A 6,000-nucleotide genomic window follows, 5' to 3' on the forward strand; every position below is an offset into this window, starting at 1 on the left:
AAGGTGGCACGGCTTAGCTTTTGAAGAATTGTGAAAACCTGAAACTCAAGAGCACCCAAGTGAGAAATCGAAATTGTGGAGAAAGATGTTAACCTTGAGACGTCTAATACACTAGGTATATATAGAAGAACGTCTCAAAGCACTCCCAATTCGTTTCTACTTGACTTCTCCAAGTTCTTGTTGATCTAGGACTTGTTTGGCACAAAGCAGATTTCCGGCAGACTTGACCTCAGTGCACTAAAACAGCCATAACTTCTTCTCCAAAATATATATCGACGAGCTGTAAAAGGTTCTGGAAACTAGACAGCTGTAGCTTTCCAACCATATAAAGATCATAATTTTCTGAGCTCTGAACGATTAATGGCACTCCGTTGAAGTTGACTGATCTGCACAGGCAGTAATCCGAATCTGTAATGGATTTGACTTTTAAAGCACAACTTAAGTCCAACTCGGTTTTCCTTCACATCACATGCCTCTCACATGTCTTCCACGCCTTGTTGAAGAATGAAACGTCAAGAACTCCCTAGAACCTTCAAGAATCTCACGGCAATTCCAATCCATACTCAACTAGAAATCCAAACTCCACATTGCTTTGAAATCCGAATTCCTTGTTGCTTTCTCTTCCATGTGCACGGCATATGATCTTCTTGAGACTTCTAGATACTTCATGAACGTTCCAAGGCTCTCCTAGTATGAGTAGAACTCCATATGCAAGTAGGTTTCCTAGTTGAACACTGCTTCCTTTTCTAAGATGCTTCTACACTCTTCCGGAACCTTCTTGAGTAATCCTTATCCAACAGGGACTCCTTGTCATACTAGTATTCCTTATTTGAGTAGAATTGGGTTTCCTTGTCCAAGTAGAACTCCTAGTCCAAGTCAGCTTCAGACTCCTACTCCAACTGGGATTCCTTTTCCTAGTCAAACTGGGAAAACTTTCATTTCTTCATTTCTTTCCATTTCTGCGCCACTTGCGCCTTCCTTAGTCACTTTTGGACTTTGAGACTCCATTTTACCTGTAAAACACTAACTAAGTTAAATTGATCAAGATAAAGGAAATAACTTAGCAAAATATAGGGTTTAAACATTATAAACGTCGCATTTTATGCTCCTATCAAATTCCCCCACACTTAGCTTTTGCTAGTCCCTTAGCAAAATCAACATACAAACCAAAAAGACTAAGAAACAAAACAAAGACTAATGAAAAGACTAAGTATAGAAAACGAAAAACACAAGACTCAAGACTCAAAAGAAAACGCAAAACACAAAGAAGACTCAAACGAAAATCAAAACCAAAAACAAAGACCAAGACGTTGACAAACACAATGACTTCTAAGCCCTTTAACATATTGTCTCAGCAATCTCATACTTTCAAGTCACCAAGATTAGCACTTAACCAAGCGTCACATCTTCAAGATATTCAAGAGCTAATTACAAAATATAATCCACATATAAGCATGTAAGACTTGGGAGTAAACAGTGGTGATGGTTTAGCTCAACATATTTCAAACAAGTCATGATTCAAACCTCACATAGATATATCACTCTTTCTTCTCTCAGATTCAAGGCTCATGCTTAAAAGCTTATCACTCAAGTATATGTGAAAGATTACAAAGTAGATCACATACATAAGAAACGAAAGCATATATAATTTCTTTTAAAGATCTCATGAAAGATATCAACTACATGCACGAATGAACCCAAGCCATAAGTTCAACAGTTATAACTCATCTCCACATCAAAGGCTGTCCCATCTTAAGGATCAAAGAGGTCTTACAATTAAGGGTTGCAATGGGGCCAAGGCTTAAGGTTTAAAGAAACGAAGGGATAAGAAAATCACAAAGTATCCTAAAAACCTAGCAGAGCACTTGCAGATGTAGAGAGACTATCTTCGAAATCCACCATGTTGTAGACGCCATGTCCTCCTTATGGGCTTATAAAAGGGCCAAGTGTCATCATGTTGGGCCCAAACTTCATTCTAACCTTCTTTTGAACAAGTGTGAACAGGACAAAGACCAAATTTTTCAACAATGGGCCTTCAATTAAAAACAAACTCCAAATTCACTAAGTATAGGGGACTAAAATCCATAGAACTTAAACAATAATACACATTTTTTTCTTTAATTGCCGAAATATTCTTTTTTCTTTTCTTTCTACGATTTCTCTTTCTTTTCTTTTTTTTTTCTTTCGGCAATTACTTACAATTTCTTTCATATGGACAAGTCTACCCCCACACTTGAACTTCTTCATGTCTTCAAAATTCATCCTTGACGCCAAAACTCCAAGCAAAGTCTCAAAAATATGCTCCACTAAGTCTTTAGAACAAAGGGTAAATATATAACTATACTAGGGTTAAGGTTTAAGGAATTTTGAGGGTGATGAAAGAAAAGGCTTAATGTAGGCTCAAAGGGGTTAAACTAGGGGGTCCCACGACGGGCACAAATGGGGACACAGGCTTTATCTGGCAATGGTGGTGAAATCCTAAGTAAATACCTTTATCCTTTCCAGAATCAGGGCCATATATTGATTATAAACGTCTCAACAAGCATAACAGTGAATTCTAGCATTCTCTAGTCCATTAAAGAGCTATGGCATGTAGTCAATCAAGATGAAAGAATAATGAGATCAACAAATCATCGCCAAGAAAATAAGAGTATAATCATTTTTTCCATTAATCACTCACAAAGAAAGGGCACATGGCTCAAATTCTCACTTTGGGTTTATTATGAATCATAACTTATCTTCCACATGTTCATATTTTGTACCAAAGTTACACATGCACCATATCTACTACACATTCATATGCTTTTCATAAGTCATAATTAACTAAGAAATATCATCAAACATTATCTCAATCTTGTGATCCTCTTTTAGCCTTAATTTCAGAGATATAAGCACATCCTAGACAGTTAAAAGGGCATCCTAAGACTTGATCACAAAACAAAAACACACATACAAGTGACGCAACAAACATGACAAAACGTTTGGACTTAGGGTTATTTCCCTTCTCCTTTCGGTAACTCCTTTGGAACATGACCAGGTGAAGAGAGGAACGATTTTGGCGGAGCTCAGCTCACTTGATTGATAGGGGACAAGACCCTTTGTCAGCACTTCTCATATCCAAACTAGACCTTAGACATCACATCCCATTGGATGCGCCTACGATGAAGAAGATATTTACCCAAAATTCATTTTGACTCTAACAATAACTAAACAAACAAACAAGCAAAGAACACAAAGTTAACGCAATTTTTTTTATATTTTCTGATTTTTCCAATTTTTTTTTTTAACCACAAAAACGCTAAGTGAAACGTTATACCCTTCCCCCACACTTAAATCATGCATTGTCCTCAATGTATAAACAAGTATAAAGCATACAAAGCATCAAGCAAGCATGGCATAAGAGATAACGCAACAAATCCTAAAACAAAAACAAAGTTGACGAAAATAAAAGAGAAGGGAAGAGTTCAAGAAAGCAAATATGCGTAGATGGCTCCTCCACAGCGACGGATGAAATGGGTTGCCTCCCATGCAGCGCTTAATGTTTAAAGTCTTTCAGCCTAGACTTGCACCTTCAATTATTCTTCTGGTTGTGGCGGCTTTTGAAGGGGTACATCCTCCACAATGTGCTCCACAAACGCCTCATAGTAAGGCTTAAGACGATGACCGTTTACCTTGAATTCAGCTCCAGTTGTTTGACTCCTTATCTGTATAGCACCATGAGGAAAAACATTAGTAACAACAAAAGGACCAACCCATCTAGAACGCAACTTACCAGGAAAAAGTCTTAATCTAGAATGAAATAAAAGAACTTTTTGACCAACTACAAAGGTCTTTCCACGAATCATCTTATCATGAAAAGCCTTTGTCTTTTCCTTGTAAATCTGTGCACTATCATAGGCATCATTTCGAATTTCCTCAAGCTCATTGAGTTGCAGTTTCCTATGAAGTCCAGCCTCATCCAAATCCATATTGAACCTCCTCACGGCCCACCAAGCTTTGTGCTCCAACTCCACAGGTAAGTGGCACGGCTTACCATACACTAACCGAAATGGTGACATCCCTATTGGGGTCTTGTAAGCCGTCCTATATGCCCAAAGAGCATCCTCCAAACGTTGGCTCCAATCTTTCCTTGATGGTCCCACAGTTTTCTCAAGTATCCTCTTGATCTCCCTATTTGAAACTTCCGCTTGTCCACTCGTTTGAGGATGATAAGGCGTTGAAACCTTATGAGTGACGTTGTACTTCCTAAGCAAAGCCTCAATGGTCTTGTTGCAAAAGTGAGAACCTCCGTCACTAATGATTGCTCTAGGCATTCCAAACCTACTAAAGATGTTAGATTGTATAAACTCTGAAACAACCTTAGAATCATTAGTCCTGGTGGCTTTCGCTTCCACCCACTTAGAAACATAATCAACAGCCAAGAGAATATAAAGAAAACCATTAGATAAAGGAAAAGGACCCATGAAATCAATACCCCAAACATCAAAGATTTCGACCACTATAACATAATTCAAAGGCATTTGATCCTTAGGTCCTAAATTTCCAGTTCGTTGGCATCTATCACATGTCATACAAAATTCATATGCATCTTTAAACAAAGTAGGCCAATAAAAACCAGATTCCAATATCTTCTTAGCAGTTCTATCAGAGCCAAAGTGACCACCACATTGTTTAGAATGACAAAACTCAAGTATAGCTTTTTGTTCATTATTAGGCACACATCTCCTTATTAATTTATCAGAGCAATATTTCCACAAATAAGGATCATCCCAAACATATTGTCTAACCATATGCTTAAGTTTATCACGTTGAGCACTTAGCATATTACTAGGGAACGTTTTAGACACCAAGTAATTAACAATATCAGCATACCAAGGCTCACTTACCTGGATTCCGAAGAGTTGTTCATCCGGAAACATCTCCACTATAGGGATGGCGTCCTCCTCACTCACTAGTCTGCTCAAGTGGTCCGCCACAACGTTGTCAGAGCCCTTCTTATCCTTGATCTCCACATCAAACTCTTGAAGCAAGAGTATCCACCGAATTAGCCTAGGTTTCGCCTCCTTCTTTGACATTAGGTACCTTAAAGCTGCATGATCAGAATAAATAATAACTTTAGTACCCAACAAATAAGATCGAAATTTTTCTAAGGCAAAAACAACAGCTAAAAGTTCTTGTTCAGTTGTAGAGTAATTGAGTTGAGCATCATTGAGTGTCCTTGACGCATAGTAAATGGCATAAGGCTTCTTGTCCTTCCTTTGGCCTAGCACGGCCCCAATGGCATAGTCTGAGGCGTCACACATGATTTCAAAGGGAAGAGACCAATCTGGAGGAAGCATGATAGGAGCAGACGTCAGAAGCTCCTTTAAAGCATTGAATGCATCCTTGCAATCCTCCTTGAACTCAAACGCCACTTCCTTTTGTAGAAGACGACATAGAGGTCTAGAAATCTTGGAGAAGTCCTTGATGAAGCGCCTGTAGAAACCTGCATGTCCAAGAAAAGAGCGGACCTCCCTCACACTTGTGGGGTATGGTAAGTACTTAACAAGATCTACTTTAGCTTTATCAACTTCTATTCCACGTTTTGAAACAATATGTCCTAAGACTATCCCTTGTTTCACCATAAAGTGACATTTTTCCCAATTAAGCACAAGATTAGTCTCTTCACAACGCCTAAGTATTAATTCTAAGTTATTTAAGCAATCATCAAAGTCTTTACCAAAAACCGAAAAGTCATCCATAAACACTTCAATAATTTTCTCAATAAAATCAGAAAAGATACTTACCATGCACCTTTGAAACGTACCTGGAGCATTGCAAAGTCCGAAAGGCATTCTTCTGTAGGCAAACGTCCCAAAGGGGCATGTGAATGTCGTTTTCTCTTGATCCTCATTAGCAATGGCGATTTGGTTGTAACCAGAATACCCATCCAAAAAGCAATAGAACTCATGACCAGCTAACCTCTCAAGCATCTGATCAATGAATGGCAAAGGGAAGTGA

Source organism: Rosa rugosa, chromosome 3 (genome assembly GCF_958449725.1).
Source record: "Rosa rugosa chromosome 3, drRosRugo1.1, whole genome shotgun sequence".
Classification (NCBI taxonomy): Eukaryota; Viridiplantae; Streptophyta; class Magnoliopsida; order Rosales; family Rosaceae; genus Rosa; species Rosa rugosa.